General features: G+C 42.5%; 1 non-coding gene across 1 annotated transcript; it reads left to right on the forward strand.

The window, feature by feature from the left end:
* Positions 1–10133: 10133 nt before the first annotated feature.
* trnar-acg (transfer RNA arginine (anticodon ACG)) lies at positions 10134–10206 on the forward strand. Its single transcript has one exon. It is a non-coding gene; the product is annotated as a tRNA-Arg (tRNA).
* Positions 10207–22781: the final 12575 nt, after the last annotated feature.

A 22781-nucleotide genomic window follows, 5' to 3' on the forward strand; every position in this document is an offset into this window, starting at 1 on the left:
ATGAACAGGCTCTACTGGTTCTTAGGACTCTGTTGATCAGCTGCTGAGTTGCTACTTGATGTCAACATTGGTCTGTTTCATCCTGAGTAGTTTGATCATAGCAGAGTTGTTGCATCATTGATCTGAATGTGGACGGACAGATTGACCCTCCACAGCAGACGCATGTGACAGATCTCTTGATGAGACACTTTGTGGTAAAGCCAGATTCTGCCAGTCCCACTGACATATTTCAATTATACATGTTCAGAGATGGGTTTTTTTTTTCCTGAATACATTTATTATTTTCTGATCACCTTGTAGATTTTTCATCATTCTCCTCATTACCATACTTTAGGTTGCAGTATGTCCACCTTAGTTAGTCTTGGGTTGCAGAAATCATACAGCATACAAATAATAGCAGGTTGAAACATATTTATTTAAAAGAATTTAACATGGTTACACACACACACACACACACACACACACACACAGCCTGTCTTTGGTATAAAATGGTCTGTCATGTTCTCTCACATTGCACAACAACAAAACAAACAAAGACGGCCATGTCCAGTGTGGTCCTGGATATGACGACTGGACTGCAGGGTCCCAGTATCACTGTGACAATTCTTTTACCAGCTATGACCTTGGACAAGAACTTCTCAGGAGGAAACTTATCATGGTGGCACAGTGAAGAAAACTGGACCTGAGCTGCCTGCTGAAATCTTGCAGGTGAAGGACAGAGCTCCACCTCTTTGACAGACACCACCACTGTTGGCTCATGTTGTCAAAAAATGAAGTGTGTCAGTTTTTGACACACACACACACACACACACACATCTAAACACACACACATACACATGCATGTTCTTACACACAGAGACTTTTCCTCTGTTTTTGTTTTTTACTGGTTTTGAACCAGTAGTTGGTTTCTGTTGGTTTGATTTGCTTGACTGGTTGTTGTTTGTTTGACCTTGCAAATCCATATTTTGGGTTCTGGCTTGTTCTGCTTTTCATTTTGTGTTTGTATTAAAGTTCTGTTGCTGAAAAAGAGACTTTTTTTCCTTTTTGTTGAGGTAAATATATGAGGGTCGAAACTGACCCATAACACCATGGATGTTACAATAGTTAATAATATTAAAATGAAGAATAAATAAAACCAATCCATGTCAGAGATGTGTTCTAACACCCCTCAGTAATGGTCAGGAAACACAACAACCTTTTGTTTATTTCTATGATTTTCTTGAGGTTCATTTGATCATTTTTTAACTGAAATCGAGGGTTTACTGACGAAAAAAAGGTCCAGAGGCCCACAACAAAATATTCAAATCAATATTTCCATGGATAAGGAAGCCTAACAAGGAAACCAAGAGATGGAAACAACTTGGATGATAGAAAACTGTTTCCTGTCTCCTGCCATTGTGGAGAGCCTCTGTTCTGTCCTGCTGCTGTCCAGTTGTCTCTACTGAGCTCCTCTGCTGGTTCCACCTTGAAGAGGGTCTGAGCTAAAATTGAATATTGGGGAACTTCAACCTTTGATCTCAGAGTTTTGTGTTTGATCTTAGAATTCTTTCTTTGATCTCACCTTAGACAAAGACATGGAAGCTCGATCTGCTGTTGAGGAGGCCGTGATCGTTTAGTGGTTAATACTCTGTGTTGTGGCCGCAGCAACCCCGGTTCGACTCCAGGTCACGGCAGCATGAGACAAATTTCTTGTGTGTATTGATGGACACAAACCAAGCAGAATTTTCCCACAATGCAATAGGGCGGTGTTTGGTCAGTTTCTTCTCAATGCTAATGTCTACTAGCTTAGTCTGCTACTTTGATGGCTCTGACTACTAAAAGGTCCAGACACCTGGATATGGTGGTTCCTCCCTAAACGTAGATTCTGTCAGCTCATGTTTTGAAATCAACTCACCATGAACACAAGTAGATTTCAATGGACTGCAAATGTGTCTCATTTAATGGTAAACATGTCAAATATAAATTCCATCACCTGAGGAGGTCTGCTGCTGGAATTAAGCTCCAGATATTCACAAGATATTTTATATCTTAAAATAAAGCATTTTTATATTTGATTTATTATTCATTAGCCTGCTTCATGTAGTGTGATTTTATGTGTCCTATATTAAATCAAACTTTGTAAACGATCGTCCCTGAGGATGTTGAATGATGTCAAAAATGTGTTCTCTAAGCTCTCCTTTCCTCGAAATAGAGGAGTCTCTGCTGAGGTCGTTCCCTGTCAGAGTCCTGACGTCTATTCGGATGCACCGAGAGACTCAGGCAAACAGAAGACAAGGGCAAGTGAAGTAACCTGAAAATGAGAGGGGAGGTTCGACATCAAACTAAAACAGGAAGAATAGGACACAAATGGGATATCAAAATAAGAGAGACCATGAGACATGCCCCCCCAGTTCCTGCTGCTTCCAGCTCTTTATATCGAGCCCCTCATACAGTGGTTGAGAGAGACCACAAATATTAAAGGTGTCCACATAAATGGAGAAGAACACAAGGTGGTGCTTGACGCTGATGATGTTTTAACATATTGAAGTGAGCCCCCTAACACAGGACCTGCATTAATAAAACTCTTTGAAACACTGGGAAGCTCTGCTGGATATAAATTCTCCATTCTAAAACACAGGTTCTGACCTTTAATCACTCACCTCCAGAACACATGGAGGAAACCCTCCACCTGGATTGGGGCCAGAACTCCTTGAAGATGATAGAAGAAGATGGAACTCCATTTCCTTTCTGAGTCTGAGTCACAGGATTGATAGAGTAAAAATAAATGTCCTACCACAAGATCTCTTTCTAGTTCCAGGACCAACTGGAGAAATTGCCTTCAAAACCGTTTCTGAATTGAACAAAATGCTTTCCAGTTTTATCTTGCAGGGGAAGAAACCCAGGCTCAAATTTAAACCACTACATGAATGAGCCCCAGTTCCTGCTGTACTGGCCCATCAAAATCTGGAAAAATGTTTCCGTAAAGTCCAAATCTCAATGAATAATTTGGAATGTTAACAGGAGAATATCACTACAAGTCATTTAATGATGTGCTTTTAATCCTGGGTTCAAGCCTCATGAAATGAACCACAGATTTAAATCCTGGATTCAAAGAGAGTAACAACTTTCTACTCACTTGTGGAAAATGGAAATTTAAAAGATTTGAAAGCCTGAGAAGAGAATATCACTGAGAAAGTCTGACTTTTTAGAATCCTCTTAGGTGAGCAATTATTTTTGAACACGACATCAGAAATGAAACAGACTTTAATGATCCAATGCTGAAAATATTTTTGGCTGCCCATCAAGAAACAAGAAAAACCTCATATCGTATGTTGTTTTCCATTTGACCTGATTCTTGGTTGTCAACTAACTGGCTCATTGGCTTTCTTGATGGAACAACAAAAGCAAAAGTTGAAGACTTTGAATATCCAGGCCTCTGGCGTGATTCTCAGCTGTCATTTAAATTTCACATGAACTCAGTGTCCAAGCAAATATCTGGTGGGCTAAAATTACTTTTGTCGCTCTGTTGACTTTTTCCACAAGAAGTCTGGAAAAGTATTATGACACAGTTCATGTTCCCAATATTGGACTACGGTGGTGGTTTCTATGGGAACACTGGTGACGGCCCCAGGCCTGGGGTCCTATGCAGCGTTGTGTGTGCAGGGTCCTTTTGGTGGGTGTGTTTGTGTCTTTGCATGTCTGGAGCAGCCTGGTCATCAGGCTGACTGGGAGCACCGGGCCAGTGTTCCCAGTTAGGCCTGTTTAACCCCGCCTTCCCAGACATTTGTCTCCCTTCTGCGCTCAGCCGGCGTGCTGTTGTTGTCCTTTTGTTTTTCCTTGTTTTCCACCAACAACATGCAGCACACATTGACATCACATCACACACTCACCTCCACTGCTGACACTGACTTCCACACCTCACATGGTTGATTATTTACTTTAATAAATGCTGGTTTGCTGCTACCAGGTTTTGCTGCACCTCTGAGCCGGTCCTAACACACTCAGACATCAATCTTTGTCCTCTCAATGCCTGATATAATAGTCTTTGTAGATTTGTGCTCAGGTGCTTGGATTGAACCCATCATTATTTAATGTAGGAGTCCTAAAGCCAACTCCATTGGTCAGTATTTATTTTCAAATGTGTCTACTTGATTTTCCCTTCATACTTGAAACAACTTTCAATTCCTTTCAGCTCACAATGCAACCTAGAGTGTAGAGATTCATCATTTCAGTCATTTGTTTCTATGTCTGCCTAGAATCAGCAAAGAAACTGGTCATCGCACATTCATATTTTTCTCAAGTCAATTTTATCATTTGGAAACCATCCATCCATCATTGTCTTCTGCTTATTCCTTACTAGTAAGGGTCGCGGGGGGCTGGAGCCTGTCCCAGCATCTACGGGCGAGAGGCGGGGTTCACCCTGGACAGGTCGCCAGTCCATCGCAGGGCCAACATACAGAGTCGAACAACCATTCACACTCACATTCATACCTACAGTCAATTTAGAGTGTCCAATCAGCCTAGTCCCCAAATTGCATGTCTTTGGACTGTGGGAGGAAAGCGGGGTACCCGGAGAGAACCCACGCAGGCACGGGGAGAACATGCAAACTCCACACAGAAAGATCCCGCGCCCGAGCCAGGACTCGAACCCGGAACCTTCTTGCTGTGAGGCCACAGTGCTAACCACTGCACCACCGTGCAGCCCCATTTGGAAACCATCTTGAGGATATTTGGAGAAAGTTCAATCATTCAGCTGCAGTTACAGTGACTTACAACACTGCAAAAAAAAAAAATCACCCCTCCACAAACACTCTTGTCCAACTTTTGTGCCCAAATTTTCTCCTCATGAGGCACCAGATCAAGTCAAGTCATTTTTATTTGTATGGAACCAAATCACAATAAAAGTTCTCTCATGACTCTTTACTAGTAGAGCAGGTCCAGCACCAAACTCCTTCAATGAATCTACACCCAACAATTCTCCATCAGCAAGCACATCCTGCAACAGCGGCGATGAAAACCTTCCTTTTAACAAACAGGAATGTCGAGCAGATCCAGGATCAGTGGGGACGGCCTTCTGCTTTGTCCGGTTGTATTTAAAGCTCCATCAGATTGGAACAACCTTTCCTCCTCACTTCGGTCTCTCACTTCCTTTCTCATCTTCAAATCATCAAGCATTTTCAAACATCTGCTCTTGTTTCTGATGCACCTCACCTTTTCTCTCCAGGATTCACTCTGTACTTGTTCTTGTTTGTTCTCTGTACTGTACATATGTGGATATTTGTGTATGAATATGCATTGTGTACTTTAATGGTGCATAGAAGCAGAATTTATTTAGATGGGTGTTTAAATGTATGAGTATGTGAAGACTGTACTTTGCAATGGGATCTCTGATCATACTTTGTATAATGCTGGATGGTGGCTTTGGGGAACATTGTTGACAGCATTCACCACTGGAGCCTACTTTGATTGCCAGTCAGGACAGGACAAAAAGAGTCTACACATTCAGATGTATGACAGAAAATGTAAATGATATGGCGCCATTTTCGGTTTTTGTGCTGTCTGATTTTCTAAATATAACATTTATAAATATTTGTAAGACGAAAATAAGAAAGACAACCTGCATCATCACAGTCATGAAGACCTCAACACGGTTGAAGAGAAAGTCTCAGGGTGGATTCTTGTGTTTTGCAGCATCCTTGATGTGTCTGCATAGAAACATTGGTGTTGTGGACCCACATCCACCAAGAGTGGAACCAAAAATGCAAGTGGAGAATGTTTCTGGAGCAGCTGGGAAATTCCCTGGTCAAGCCACACATTGAGGGAAGGGAACGGATGCCCTGAGACCCAGACGCTGCAGCCTTGCTCAGACAGCTGCAGAGCTCACCCAGCACTCCATCCATGCCATCAGCAACACAGAGAGCATCCACGCCAGCATCCTCCTCAGCAGCCCTGCCTCAACACCAACCAGAACAGCCACAGCCACAACCCACCAGATTCCAGAAGAAAGTAGGAGTCAGGTCTGCCCAAGCAGTCAGGACAGCAGGACAAACGGATTGTGGTTCAACTGCAAACGCACACGTTTTTGCACCAAGAGACTTTTCCTCAGTTTGTTTTTTACTGGTTTTGAACCAGTAGTTGGTTTGATTTGCTTGACTGGTTGTTTGACCTTGCAAATCCATATTTTGGGTTCTGGCTTGTTCTGCTTTTCATGTTGTGTTTGTATTAACGTTCTGTTGCTGAGAAAAATATTTGTCTTTTTCTTGAAGTAAATATATGAGGGTGGAAACTGACTGTCACACCCCGGACACGGGTATGGGTAGTGTGAGACCCAGACATTAAACCATTGATGGCAAAACACGACAGAGTTGCATAAGTTGTAACAATATTTATTTCCCCAGTTGTGATACACAAATATAATAAAGCAGCTATATACAGAAGGGACCAGAGGTCTGTAATAAAAATCATCAAAACTAATTAACGAGCTCAAAACAAAAGCATAACTCAGATACAAAGTAATTTAGCAAAATGCAAATCAAAATATTTAACGTTGATCAAACGCATACATTCTATGTTTTAGCAGTATACTTTCAACAAGAATAAGTCAATGCACATATCAACCATGGTTTACTCTTAGCTTAATCAATAGAAAGAACATCATAACTTGGAAACAATAGAACTTTTGAGAAACAATATTCACCTCTGGACCTCAGCAATGAGGTCCCTAACCTAGCAGAGTTAACAGCAGACTGCCTTGTAAGCCCACTCTCACCCTTTATATACTCTCATGGCCCCTCCCACCAGACAGACCAAAGACCAGTTAAGGGGAGTTGTATTGTTTTCCCAAATTGTTCTGTGTACCTTAACATACAGCAAAGAAACACCATGTCCTTCAGTGACCATATATATCTGCTACTTTGCAATAAACAAATGTCCAGTGTCCTTCATTGACCAAACCCATTCACATGTCCATGTACTGTTCGAGTTCCCCTGTCTCCGGACAGGGAATGGTTCGCCCCAATTTGGGCGTAGCCTTCGACGCCTACTTAAAGGCTCCAGCCCCACCCTGACTCTTTTAGGATCCAGTTCAGAGCCCTGGTGAGGGAGAAGGCCGTAACCTGTTTGATGCATGGCCTTGCCGAACAAATGTCCTTCAACGTTGCTGGCCGTCTCCGGGTTTGTCCATGCTATCCCACCAAACAACTGTGCACTCATTGAGGTGGGCCAGGGACAAACAGTGACAGTGGGGTCTAGACTGTCACACTGATCCATAACACCATGGATGTTACAATAGTTAATAATATTAAAATGAAACAATAAATAAAACCAATCCATGTCAGAGATGTGTTCTAACACCCCTCAGTAATGGTCAGCAAACACAACAACATTTGTATATTTCTATTATTTTCTTGAGGTTCATTTGATAATTTTTTAAACTGAAATCGAGGGTTTACTGACTAGAAAAGGTCCAGAGGCCCACAACAAAATATTCAAATCAATATTTCCATGGATAAGGAAGCCTAACAAGGAAACCAAGAGATGGAAACAACTTGGATGATAGAAAATTGTTTTTAGTTTATTTTACAGCTGATTGAAGACGTGGGTCAAAACTGACCTGTTAACATCAGAGATGGGAACAGAAAGCAAACACAAGAGGAAGGTTGAAGCTATGAAAAAGGAGTTTGATAAAAATCTTGAACTGACAGTAGAAATATCCTTTTGTATGTTTACCTTTGTTGACAGAAGTCACTTTAGCTTGGCAGTGAAAAGAATCTCTGCTAGCTTGACAAATAAGTGGCACAAATTGGGTTCAAGCTGGACTTTGGACACTGGTATCTGCAACAACTCCCATCAACTCCTAATTTGTGTGTACAAAAAAATCATTGAGAAATCAAGGTGAGATCAAAGAAAGAATTCTAAGATCACCCAGGGGCGATGAACAGGCTCTACTGGTGCTTAGGACTCTGTTGATCAGCTGCTGAGTTGCTACTTGATGTCAACATTGGTCTGTTTCATCCTGAGTAGTTTGATCATAGCAGAGTCGTTGCATCAATGATCTGAATGTGGACGGACAGATTGACCCTCCACAGCAGACGCATGTGACAGATCTCTTGATGAGACTCCTCAGTCTTCAATTTAGTCGTCGTGTGTCATGCAGTGTTGAGGAGGCCGGCTTGCTGTGGGTAAAGTGGGGCTCAGAGTTTGTGGAGTTGGCTCTGGACTGAAGGGGGTCACTGATTTGTTCTCAGATGCTACAGCTCAGGTTAGCGAGGTGGTGGAGAAATGAGTGAGAGCTCTGCCAGCTGGAGCCTCTTGGGTCCCGGGAGGCTTCACTCCTGGAGGTGGAAATGATGAGGAGTTTTAAAATCTGCTCCTCTTTCACGCTGACTTGTTTTCTTGGGTTCCCTCTTTTATTCATGTGTGATTTTAATCTCAGCTCTCTAAACCTGAATGGAGCCAGAACCCATTTTAAAAGAGTTGCTCTTTTTAAACTCCTGGAGATCTAGAGGATCCCTGCCATGTTTGTCCAGGAGACCCACAGCACAACAGTCAGTGAATGGGGATGCAGGCAGGCTTTTAATGGAGGTCATTTGAAGTCCCAAGTCCAGTTGGAGCAGAGGGTGGAGTTTGATTCTCCAGGAGTTTTTTGTTGTTGTTTTTTCACCAGTTTCTTTTGGTTTGGAGGAAATCGTTCCAGGTGTTTGAAAGAAGGTGAGAGCAACTTTGGAAAATCGAAGCGAAGTAAAATCTGGTCAACTGGACGTAAGTTTTAAACTACGGTACGTAAACTTACGTCCAGTTGACCAGGTTTTACTTCGCTTTGATCTACGATGACCTGGATGAATGAGAACCTACACAGAAAACTTTGGAAAATGTTCAACTGGTGTTTTTAAATGTCTTTGCACCAACAAATGGTGGACAGGACAGCTTTTGACACTGAATCTGCTGGTTTCCTGTTTTTAGGAGCTGATGGGAGCTGCACAGAGAAGCTCTTTTAGACAGGAACCATTCAGAGCTCCATCCTGCTTCTTCCAGCAGGATCCACAGATCCACCAACACACCAGCTGTTTTATGTGTGGAGGCTTTTTACCAGGATTCCTAGACAGCACAGCTGGACTCACTCAACAGCTAACTTGTTAGCACCGACGAGACAGGAGCGCTTCTATGGTTTTACTCAGTGGTTCAATATTTTTAAAAGATGTCCCATTCAGCCTGTGGGTTTTAGTGATCACTCTTCAGTCTCCTGTTCTGTTTTATTAAAATATTCATTGAAAAGCTCCTGAGAGAGAGAGAGAAAGAGAGAGAGAGAGAGAGAGAGAGAGAGGGAGAGAGAGGATCAAACTGATCTCAAACTTGACTTCAAAATTCTCTGATTATAATAATTTGTACTCCTTGATAGATTCATCACTACAGGGTCATAGAGGGTCCATTACTATTGCAGTATATTAAAGAATATAAGAACGAGGTTTCCATCCATGGAAATATAATATTTCATGTATTGCAGTATATTTTCAAAGATATAACACTTTAATGTGAGACTTTAATGTCTGTCTTTGGTTTCTAAACTCTGACTCTCCTGTTATTGGTGCTGACTGAATTCTACCACCTGACAGACTGGGAAGGCTCATATTTGTGATGGATCCATCAACACATGAAGATCTTGTTTCAATGTTATAACATTAAGCTCATCTTAGTAAAACAATGAAGTTACCTGAACTAAATTCTTGAAAAAAATGACTGTCACTGACTTAAATAAATCAAATCTACTTCAAAGTTCCTTCTGTTGTCTTAAGTCGGCCATTTTAAGTGTACTTGTAGTTCCAGAGCATTCCAAGTGGAGATGATATGAATCCATTTTGTTAGATGAACTCAGTTCCTCTGCTTTGATGTTGGTGGACTGAGTGGAGTTTGCCTGAACCTGCTTGAACCTGTTTGCTCCTGCTCAGTCCCTCACTCAAGCCTCACTCAGCCTCAGCAGCACCGCTCCACTGAGGACTGATTCAGGTTCCTAGCAACCAAATACAGAGGAGAGCTGAACCTTCTTGCTGTGAGGCCACAGTGCTGACCACTGCACCATTGTGTCCCCTGAAAATGCCACCACGTTGTTGGGATTTTCTGTAAAACCAAGCACACATGAACATAGCAGCTTCTTCACAGGGCTGGTGGCGCAATGGATAACGCGTCTGACTACGGATCAGAAGATTCTAGGTTCAACTCCTGGCCAGCTCGCTTTAAACTTTATACTGAGAAAATGAAGTGAGAACCACTGCTAAAAGTCACTGACATCCTCCAAGGTTTCCTCCTTGTCTGCTGTAAACATGAACACATGCATGGATCCTGCTACCTCTCACATGTTAAGCTGGCACTTGACAGTGACAGCAGGAGAACAAAAAATCCCAGAGTGTCATCAACATTTCCTGGAAACTAAATGACAGAAGCTGTTGAATTTCTGTGTCAGAACAAGGACAAAGGAGCCCCAATGAAAGTGGTGTGTGTGTGAATGAGAGGACATTGTTCAGTCCACAGACCTGAGCATCGCTGCTCTGACTACCACGTTACCTCCTGGTTATCAGTGTGAAGTCAATGGTGAGGTAGTCATTTGTTCCTTGTGTTTTATTCCAGAGGCCTGGTAGTTAAACGCTGAATTAAATAATTTTAATTCTTAACTTGAATTTTCATGCTGTTTTGCTGGAAATGTTTGACAACTTCTTGCATGTTGGTGCCCCATCACACAAAAAAGGTGCAGTTGTACTCTTTTCACCTCTGACCCACAAACATTCCACCAGTGAACGTCCAGAAATTGAAGCATAAACAGTTCAGCAACAACAAATTCTTCAAATCATCCTCTGAACCGAGAGCCACAGGCTCCTCCCAACATATGCAACACTGCCATTGAACTCTGCTTCAGTGTAACGGTGGTCGAAGGGTCAACATTGAACCTGTTGTATGACTTGAAAATTGTATCAGAGATCTGTGAGCAGGGCTAAATATATGAAAGTGTTGTCATTAACAGGTTGTGCATTTCTGTAGGTCCAAACATATCCTGGAGTCCACCAATGCCAGTTGTGACCTTGTGGGCTCCGGCTCCAGCGCTGTCAGTGAAAAATGACTGACAATCCATTGTCTCCTGGTGAGTCCTGCTGTGTTGGTAGGATGCATCAAATCACTGTGGGAACAAGAGACACAGTGACTGAACTGTAGCCCATCCATCCATCCATCCATCCATTCATTCATCCATTTTCTTCCACTTATCCTGTTAAGGGTTGTGGGGTGGGGGGACCTGTCTCCCCAGCTTTCAGCGTGAAGTGGGTTCACCCTGGAGGGGTCGCCAGTCCATTGCAGGGCCAACACATAAAGACAGACAACCATTCACACTCACAGTCACACCTAGAGTCAGTTTAGAGTATCAATCAGCCTCGTCCTCATTCTCATGTCTTTCCCACTGAAAAACTTTCACACCTGAAGTGTGAAGCATCGATAAAAGTTAATTTGACAGCACAACAGAAAATCCGAGTATATCACTGACATATTCTGTAAAAGAAATGATAGAAGCTGTTGAATTTTTAGAATGAGAAAAAATGTCCCCCAATGAAAGAGTGATGATTCTTTATTTTGATTTTGTTCTTCACTCCTACACAAGAGAGGGAAAGTGTCGGCTGGCTAGGAGCAACTGCCTGCTTCAGAATGGGAGGAGCCTCAGGACTTTCCAGTGAGAGCTGCAAACTTCCACCAGCGCCCACTGCCAGCACGTCTTCATGATGGAGCTGAGAAGAACACAACAACACAAGAGCACTGGAGAGGAGCACAACACTTCTTTGCTTCCTTGTCACTCTCATATCTGTCTGTACCATCTGGAGCTGGGGGGAGGAGCTTCACATGTTTTTTTTCTTGTTTTTTTTTCCAAAAGGGAATGACATGACTTACTCTGTATATTAGTATATGAACTACTGAGAATGTTCATCCCCAGTTTTAAGTTAGAATTAAATGTTAAGTAGAAAAATCTTCCCTCTTCAATCCTGTCACTCAGTGTTGTAAACTGTTTCAAACAAATTCTACTGTTCAACAGTTCAAGTGTTTCTAATGAAGCTGAATGTGCTCTCTTATACTTTCCTCAATTGTGTTTCTTTCATGTCCTCCTGAGATCAAAGACAGAATTCTAGGTACTGTCAAAGCCCTGATGACATCATCAGGAATTCTGACTTTGATCTGGAAACTCTTGCTTTAATCTGAATTTGATCTGACTGAAGTTTTAGTTTAGGTTGCATGAGACTGATGCCCCCCCCCGTGACCCTTAAAGGATAAGAATAGAAAGTGGATGGAGGGATGGACTTAACACTGAAATCAGCTGATCTGATCCACATTCTAATTTTTCCTTTCCCTCTTTAGGAGTCATGGAGAATAGTAGTGTATATAATAATGTATATACAACCTTGGAGTATCTTTCCAAAGCTTTTAGTATTTCTTCTTGTTTCTACTTGTAGTTTTATTGTCTGGATCTTTTCTTTTTATATCCTGCTGACTGCTCTTTGCTTTTGGAGCTTCCTTCAACAACTACCAAGCCTCCTGGGTACTGTAGGAAACATGGTCAAGTTCTTCTTACTTTTGCAGTCAAGTCCTGCTCACATTGGTCTGTCTTCATTTTGACTCCTCCCACTGCCACAATGACCAGCCTTTATACACTTGGTGACTGGGGCCCTGGTTGCTGCAGGCCTCAACACCAGCCTGTGGTTGTGAGCAGGGCAGAACAGAACTGACAGTATCTCACATGCAGGACCTGGGTCAGTGCCTGGTGCCAGCTGGGGCACCGCTTTAACCTGGACCCCCTGGAAGATCTTCTCCAGGAAGTCGCCTTTTTGGTTCCATCAAGGCCTGTGAGGATGGTGAAGAGTGATCCACCACCAGGCAGCACAGTCAGCAGCAGCCATTTTGTTCCACTAGACTCATGTATGATAGTGAAAGACTGGTGAGTACTTGCTAACTAACACTTCCTGTTTTTATTGCTATTCTTCCATGAATGTGCTCATGTTGGCTTGTCCCCAACCACAGTTTCAAAGCCATGATGACATCTTTCATTAACAATCAGATCAAATTTTTTCTCTATTTGGACAAATAAGGTTTCAACTGACACGGCTGGCCAACGTCCTGGAGTTAATTCAGCCTGTAGAACCAGGTGCTGGTTCCTTCTTTTACGAGGCAGGAACAGGCAGCAGATCCAAGATCAGTAGGCGAAGATGTCTGCTTTGACTGGTAGGAGGAAAGAGAGCAGGAGAGCTGGTCAGAGACAAAGACAGACAATGAAGAAGGAGTGCTGTATTCTGCTAGCACATGCTAGTCACAGTCAGAGATAATGAGTCTCAGCAGGTAAAGATTCATCACTGATTTCAGAAGATAATTGGACGTTCACTGGAAGACTATGAATGTTTGTGGGTCAGAGGTGAAAAGAGTACAAGTGCACCTGTTGTGTGTGATGGGGCACCAACATGCAAGAAGTTTTATACATTTTGAGCGAAAAAGCGTGAATCTTCAAGTAAAGAATTAAAATTATTTAAGTAACAATGAGGTCTCTGTAATAAAACAAAAGGGACAATGACTACCTCACCATTTCCACCCCTCTTTAACAGATTCACATTTCAAAACAACCAAGTTTATTTTATTCCCTTCTTTTAGTAGAGGATGGTTTTGATCCATCAACCTCTGGGTTCTGGGCCCAGCACGCTTCCTCTGTAAATCCATATTTTGGATTCTGGCCTTTTCTGCTTTTCATTTTGTGTTTGTATTAAAGTTCTATTGCTGAAAAAAGGTTTTTTTGCCTTTTTAAACACACACACACACTTCCAGTGACTAATCCATATTTTCATCACTTAAACCACCACTGGAGTATTGAAAGAGATTCCACATGTTGGTCAACCAGAGAAGCTTCACCTGGTGACGCTCATCCAACCATGCATGAAGGTCAAGCTGCATTATCTGCTGTGCTCATTAGCAGGGGAATTAGCTGAAATGGTCAGTATCAGTAACAGGGTGACACTTTATCACAGCAGTGGACAAACATCAGCATTCATCACACAGCAGCTCCTCTGATCAACAGAACAAGCTGAAGTATTCTGGAGAATGAGGGCATGGATCCCTCTACCTCTCACATGCTAAGCTAGCACTCTACCATTGGAGCTAATTCCCCTGCTAATGAGCACTGCAAATAATGCAGCTTGACCTTGAGATTTGAGGGAAGAAAACCTTGAAACATTCATTCATCTTCTTCCACTTATTCCTGTTCAGGGTCTCGGGGGGAGCTGGAGCCTATCCCAGTGTCTACGGGCAAAAGGCAGCGTTCACCCTGGACCAGTCACCAGTCCATCACAGGGACAACATACAGGGACAAACAACCATTCACACTCACATTCATACCTACAGTCAATTTAGAGAATCCAATCAGCCTTTTCCCCAAATTGCACGTCTTTAGACTGTGGGAGGAAGCCGGAGTACCAGAGAGAACCCACACAGGCACGGGGAGAACTTGCAGACTCTACACAAGAAGATACTGCGCCCGAGCCGGTACTCGAACCCAGAACTTTCTTGCTGTGAGGCCACAGTGCTAACCACTGCACCATCCTGCAGCCCCCTTGAAACATGATGATGTTATTATTTATGTCTTTAATGCACCCAAACCTTTATTTTTCAGGGGTTTTGAGTGGTTCTGGGTCATGAATCAAAATTTGAATTGGACAAAAATTTCATGCAGGGTCACTGGGGCCACACGTTACATGTTCTCAACAGATTGAAACTGTAGAGTGTGTGACATGTGGTGTGTTTGTCAAGTTCATCAAGGACAGTAAACATGAGCAGGTCTAGATTCACCTCCATCTTTGGAGGTTGTTGAATTTCCTCCTGAGGACCGTCAGGCTGTTTCCTTACTTTGCTGTGACACAACAGCAGACAGCAACAAGGACTGCTGTAGTGCACTTGGTAAAATCACCATCTGTAGACTGGACCAATATGCTGATGTGATCCTTTGATTAGTTTCGGATCAGTCAGAGATCAAAGACTGAAGCAGGAGGTCAATGCTCAGCATTCAGAGATCAAAGACTCCTGGAGCGTTGCCCTCTCTTGTCTTTGGGCCTGGATGTTAATGAATGTTTTACACATTTCTTTTTAAGAAAAAACTTGCATGACATTTCAAGGAGTTTTTCCTGCCAATACAGGACAACACCCACTCACAAACCAGTGCTGGACAAGTTCCTTCAAAGCTGTAATGCCTTATTTCTTACTTGTTACTGTCATTTTAAAATAATTGGTTCCATTACGATTGTGTCTGCCAGCGCTTGGTGACTGTACAGGAGGTCTGTGGACCGCAGGGCCACAACAAGCCCATTTCCTCAACTCTCCATTTAGTACAGAGGTCCCCAAGTACGGACCAGTGAGGATAAATGTGATCGTGGAGAAGTCTGTTTGTTCTTCAACTGGTCCAACTTGATGGTGAGATCTGTGACGCCATCTTGTGATAGTGGATTCATTTATCTGCTATTTCAACACATTCAAGTTCATTATCCCTACATGTCAAAATACATTTGGTGTGGAGTTTTACTTTCTGGCCTCAATCATAATGTGTGCATTTATTCTTCATGAACATTTCTCAGCTTTGTAAGTTTATGATATTTTGTCTTCCTCTGTTTTCTATTCCATTGTTGTTGATGATTCTATTGCAGGTTTGAGTTCCCTGTTGACTGAAGCAGAAACAGGAACAAAAAGCTGGAGGTGGTCAGAGCTCCAAGTTGGGACGCTGATATTAAAGTAGGAGATGAACACATCCAGGTTAGCCATCACTCTCAGAACCTGCTACTTTACCTCTTCAGAATGTAGCAGCATAGCATAGCTTCATCTCACCAGTTAGTGGCCCACTTTGATGTCTGGGATATGAGGTTAAAGGTTCTTTACAGCTCTGAATGAAGGGTTTATAAAGTGTTAACAATGCCATGAATAACACAAGCATTCAGTAATCCTTGATAAAAGGAGACTCACCATCAAGTTGGACAAGTTGAAGAACAAAAGGACTTCTACACTATCACATTTATCCTCACTGGTCCATACTTGGGGACCTCTGTACTCAATGGAGAGTTGAGGAAATGGGCTTGTTGTGGCCCTGCGGTCCACAGACCTCCTGTACAGTCACCAAGAACTGGCAGACACAATCGTAATGGAACCAATTATTTTAAAATGACAGTAACAAGTAAGAAATAAGGCATGACAGCTTTGAAGGAACTTGTCCAGCACTGGTTTGTGAGTGGGTGTTGTCCTGTATTGGCAGGAAAAACTCCTTGAAATGTTTTTTCTTCAAAAGAAATGTGTCCTTCTCATGTTGAGCTGTGGACATCAGCTGACTGCTTTTCTTGCCACTGCCTTGCTGGCAGGAAAAGCCTGAGCAGAAATGAAGAGTGAGTTCAAGGCAGTAGATTTCACTCCATAGTTTAGGCCTTCATCCAGCAAGGGACCATAAATGATGATGTCAGCACTCCTCCAGCACTGCGATGCAGCTTAGAGAGGTCGGAGAACCACATGACTTCTCTCACTGGTTATTGATGTTTATCTGTGTCTATATATAATTTATGTCGTATATATTTGTATATTAATATGTTATTCATGTTACATAAAACATGTTAAACACGGAACGGCGTGGACACAACAAATGAACTGGTTCAGAGACACGAGGCAAAGAAAGCTGGATGAACTCTTCTTCATTCCAAAAATGACTTCACCCTTGAACAATGACGTCAGGTCATTTTATAGGGTCCTCCATTTTTTCATTTATGTGACGTTGCATATTGGGAAATAATTAATTATAAAAAAAATAATATATTTTGATGAAAACTATATTTGATCAGGAAAACTACATTGGGTCAAATAAATCCATCGTTCGTGACGGTGTTACTAATTTTAACTTTAGTGCTCTGGTGCTGATTGCCTCATTAAGATCTTCATGAAGAAATAAACTGAGATTTGTAAAAAATTTTTTTTTTTTTTTTTTTTTTTACAGAGTTGGCAGTTTGAGCATTGAATCTTTCTTTGTGTTGTAAACAAACCCTCAAAGCCTTCATGTTTCAGTTTGCTTCACAGCTAACAGACAAACACCTCTTAGCCTGGTTCTGGTAGTCCAGGTTTAAACACCAACACAAGGATTTTATGCTGATTTCTTCACATGCAGCTGAAATCTAGACTTCGAGTGTTCATGTGAAGTTACAGCTTCACGCCTATTTAGTTTTCAACAAATATTACGTCACTTTTATGCATTGAGCTCACTAACGAACTTTAGTCTCAGTAGCTGAATCTGTTAGGGGGAAGGCAGTGTGGACCGGCAGGAGCCTCCTACAAAATGCAATGGAGAGAAGAAATCCTGAGGAGTCGCTATGAGATTGAAGTGTTAAAGACGTGGCTCCTTTGGTGGTGATAGGATTTGAGCTATTGACTATTTTTAGTTTATTTCAATGTTATTGCAAACATCAGCTGCTCACTTATCAGCTAGCAAGTAAACAACAGTATTGTTCAGTGTGCTAGCTGAAGTAGACCGAGCGGTCAGTTGAGTCTTTATTTCCATGTGTGCTCATGGTAGCAGGGGTTTAGATTTCTAAATGTAACCCTTTTACCACCGGCTCCAATATTAAAACCCACCTTAGGCTTACAGGGAACACTTTAACTCATTTCAAATATCTTGTATGGTAAAAGTCCCATCTGGAATAATTAATATCAATCTCGGGCAATGTATGATTCTCACTCTTAAATATTCAAATGGAGGCTATGGGGAGTACACTTGACCTTTAAACTCTGCTGTAAAGCTTCAGTAACAACACACAAATTCAATGAAACAACACAAGATTTCAGTTTAGAAAATGTTTTAAAAGCTTGCAGAAAAACACATTCAAACCTTGAATAAACAAGACTATAGAAAATAAAAAGAACCCCGGGGTATATTGTTTGTCTTTTTTTCCAACTGTCTAATTTTATTTCGAGTGCACTCATGTTTACTTTCGTTGGCCCGCTTTAGTTGGAGCTCATGATGGAAACCTTTACCAGATCCCCCCGTGTGTCGGTGAAGTCAACAATACCGGACCGCAGCCGATGAATCCCTCGCTCGTTGTGGCAGCAACCGTCCCGCTCGCAGCAGCCCGCAGCAACAGACCTCCGTGACTCGGCAGCAGCGGCACATCCTCAGTTAACGACTCTCTCCAGAGGCGACTATCCGAAGCTCCTGTCCCGTCCGTGCAGCGGCGTCTCCCTTCAGCGTGGACAGCGTTAGCCTAGCTCCCGCTAGCTTCTGTAACTGGACTTGCCTGGTGCTCAAAACACAATCGGTGGCGGAGAATCCGACTCACGCACTCCGATCACGTCGGTCAATTACAGTTCACAGTCCGTTACCGATAAAAACTCCTCTCCGACGACACACAGTCTCCAAACTCCGATAACGTTGCGCCATTCACACGATGCTCCTTCCTCGCGCTCGTTTCTCCCGGAAGTGTAAACACTAAAAGGTCATGAACTCACGCACGTAACCTAACGTAATAGAATTACTTTAACATTTTTTTAAAGACATTCACACCCCGTGAAATGATGTTTTTTTGAAAGTTACTAATTTTAAACAAATTTTATTTACATTTTAATATCTTCTTCATAACAAATACTTATTTATGTAAATTTTAAGTTAACCATGAACTGGCATTTTATTCTTAATTTATTCCTGTGAAAATCATGAAATAAATACCACTGATTTATCAGAGTATTACATAAACCTAGGATTAAATTAAAGCTGCAGTCAGCGTTGTTTGGGCCTGAGCCTCCTCCCGCCCACCGGGGCCGAGCAGCAGGGGTCGTCCTGAATCCAGTGATGAATTTTATGAAAGCGGTGGGACTTGTACACTGCAAGCAACTGCTGTAAATTTACTACAAGATTTCAATAGTATCACCGTTTATAAAAATACAGTACTTTGCCGTTAATTCTAATAGGAATCTGTTAAATTACACCCCATGACTGTTGAACAGAACTATGCTGTAATGCTAAAATACAGTACTTCACTGTAAATAAATCAACAGTATCATGCAGTATCTTTGCCTTATGGACGCAAGGAGAATCTCCTGATCTGCACGTGAGGCCAGAGCCTTGGTTATCATCCATCTCAATCTCAGTCATTTGGTGAGTAGCGATTGCATTTATTGTAGACACTGGCGCAAAGTCTGTAGGCCAGTGGAGGCTAAGTGAAGTTTCCAGTTTGTGTGGCGACACACACGAGTGGGGGGTGCACTTATTAAAATATAATAGTGACCAAAGTCGGACAACGCCACCTTGGGAATTTTGCCCAAGGAAATAGTTAACGTACCGACCAAAAGGCACTCACAGGTTCATTTACTAATTGGCAGGAGACGTGGTTCCATGACAAAAATATTTTATTGTAAACAGGCCAGCAGATTAAAAAGAGAACAAGCATGAATCTAAACAAGTCTGGAGCTTACCAGTGGGGGTGAGGGATCCCAAGGCAGAAGACACCCTGATCAATTGGGACATCACATTTAAAAAAAAAAAAACACACATGATTAAAGCAAAACAGGGGTGCACAGCACACAAGAGGAAAAGAGACGCCAGGACCGTGAGCTCCCAGTACCTGAAACGAAATGACAAGAATTATAATTTAACACCAAAACTAAAAAAAAAAAAAAAACACAAAAACCAGAACCAAACTCAAACCACAATTTAAAAATTAATTCGAGAAACAAGATTTAATTATTAAACACAAATTAGCAAGGAAAAATAATACAACCCAAAATAACCAGAAACGAGTTAATTTCTCCATTGCTAGACCAGGGAGCTAACAGATAGCCGTCCAGCAGCTTGGTACACCCTGAAGCCCAAGCGGAGGAATGGGAAACAATGCAGATCCAAACCTTCAGAGCACCATGAAGTACAGTTCAGTGGCGCCACACGGTGGACATCAGGATCTGGCAGACCCTGGTTAAACAAGGTGAATTACTGAAACATCCTCCAGTTCAACACACAGCGGATTCCAATTCGTTAACACAGAAGCAGAGCACTCCAGTGAACACAGTACACAGTGAACAAACAAGCAAAACATGTGTAGATGGCCAGTAGGTCGCAGAACAGGCTAGTAGCAGAGCAGGCTAATAGAGCAGGAGCCTGTAACAAAGCAGGGTAGTCTGTAGCAAAACAGCAGCCAGAGCAAAGCAGGGTAGTCTGTAGCAAAACAGCAGCCAGAGCAAAGCAGGGTAGTCTATAGCAAAACAGCAGCCAGAGCAAAGCAGGGTAGTCTGTAGCAAAACAGCAGCCAGAGCAAAGCAGGGTAGTCTGTAACAAACAGCAGCCAGAGCAAAGCAGGAGCATCTAGCAAAGCAGGATAGTCTGGCAAGACAGCGCCCGGTAGCAAAGCAGCAGCTAGTTCTTCCTCAGTGTCACGGCTCACCAGCTGTGCCAATCAGGTGTAGATCGCACGCATGCAGAGCAAAGGGTTTCACAGCTAGTATGCTGTGGCAAACAGCCTCTGCACGTCAGATCGGCGGGGGGGGGGGGGTGTTTCCCCACTAGCGGCGATTAAGGGACCGTGTCCCAAAAGCCGGACGCCTACAATTAAACATGTGAATATGAAAAACGTGCATGATCAGCATGCAACACGAGCTACAGGGAGCTACTGCTACATACCAGCAAAGACGGTGGCGAGAAGGCAGACGTGAGGCGATCAGAGGCGGAAGCGAGGTGACCAGGAAGTGGGAGGACCGCGGACCCCAAGAGCAAGAGATTGACCAGGTAGATGCTGCCCCTATTTATAGAGCAGCGCCTCACACTGGTTGGCTAATGATGGTACAAGCCAAGTCAGGCATCACCAACCAGTCTCACTGCTAGGATGGGACCTCTCATCCTGCCACATTTGCATTGATAATTACACTCGGTGCACATCATGCTAGCCAGATTTAGCAGCTAGCCAAAATGTTGAAAATGCTTGCAAATTAGTCCAAAAAACACAGAGAGTTGACTTTTCTTTTTACATCTCGAGCCTCCGCAAATTAATGTGTGTGACATCTGTATTTTGCCTGTGAATTCATGAAGCTTTCTGATAGTCTGAACCATTTTACAGTACACACAATATACGTGTCACACAACAGTTAAGTCGGTTCATATTAAGATGAGTGCACACTGACTGTGTTTACATGCAATTACGTTCCTCCATCTTGTGCTAGGCTACTGCTCTGGCATGAGTCTGTCTGATGGCATGATTACAGTGTAGTTAAGGCCATAGATCAGGAGCTGTGGTTGTATTTGTTTAAAAAAGAGTGGTTTTAGCATCGTTCAAGTGCCTGCTCATTTGTGTTGATTTTTCTTTGTCTCTGATATTGCCTACAGATGCAGGAGCCTATTTTCCAGCTGCCCTGATCCTAGTAAGTACTTGCCTGTCCATCACATTTCACAGTTAATCAGTTATTTTTTCAGACCTCAAACATTGAAATAGACAACTATGTTATCTGGTCAAAGAAGCTGTTTTTTTCTTCTTCTTCTTCTCTTCTCTTTTCTCCCTGTTTTTTTGGATCTCCAACACTACATCTACATGTATATATTTGATGGCTTATAATGTCTCATTCACCTGAGTGAGTTCCAACACTCCTTTTTTAGGCGCTTCATTGGAATAAATCCTGAGAGTGTCTGCATGTTTTCCCTGTGCTGGTTCTCTCCAGGTACTCCAGCTTCCTTCCACAGTCCAAAGACATGCAAATGGAAATGCAACTCTAAATTGACCGTAGGTATGGCTGTGAGTGTGAATGGTTGTCTGTCAATATTTGTTGGCTGCGGTGGACTGCGATGGACCACTGACCTGTCCAAGGTAATGTCCCCTCTGGGATAGGCTCCAGCCCCACCCTGTGACCCTTAACAGGATAAGCGGAAAAATGGATGGATGGATGGATGGATGGACGGATGGATGGATGGATGGATGGATAGATGGGTGGGTGATCACTCACAGGACTGTGAGTCTCTCACTCTGACCACTTCATGCTATGGGACTTACACTGACGTAACCTGATTAGCTCAGTCAGTCGAGCGTGAGACTCTTAGTCTCAGGGTTGTTGGTTCAAGCCCCATGTTGGGTGTTGATCTTAAACACCACTGCTTGTCCTCTCAGTTTTGAAAGCTTTGTTTGTAAATTGTCAGAAAAATCAGTGAATAAACAATACAAACTTAGGCTTTGTCAGAAATTCCATGCTTCCAAACTAACCAATATGAAAAAAACAAAAGGTGAGACTTTTTCGTGCATTCAAAAAATTTGTATGCGCTTCATTGTATCCGCTTTCTATACATCCATGCATCCCAGCTTATTTCTGTTAAGGGTTGCAGGGGGAGGCTGGAGCCTTTCCCAGTGGCTTTCAGGTGAGAGGCAGGTTTCACCCTGGACAGGTAGCCAGTCCATTGCAGGGCCAACACAAATAGACAGACAACCCATGCAGACACGGGGAGAACATGCACACACCACACAGAAAGAACCTGTGCTCGAGCCAGAACTTGAACTTGCTTTGAGGCGACACTGTTAACAACGGTACCACCGTGCCACCCATTGACTGTAACACATTGTAAACAATATACACTCTTGTTATCATACAACACGTAGCCCTGTACAAAAATCAAATAAATTACATCGCATAAAAAGCATAAAAAGATGTGTTAAAAAGTTCAAAAATAAATAGAGTTCATGATCTTTAAAATTGGTTATAATGTGAGCAGGTTAAAAGCATAAATATAATATGTAACATTTAAAAAGTAAAACTAT

This window comes from Aulostomus chinensis, chromosome 4 (genome assembly GCF_037954235.1).
Source record: "Aulostomus chinensis isolate RoL2024-O1b breed Wild chromosome 4, RoL_Achi_v1.0, whole genome shotgun sequence".
NCBI lineage: Eukaryota > Metazoa > Chordata > Actinopteri > Syngnathiformes > Aulostomidae > Aulostomus > Aulostomus chinensis.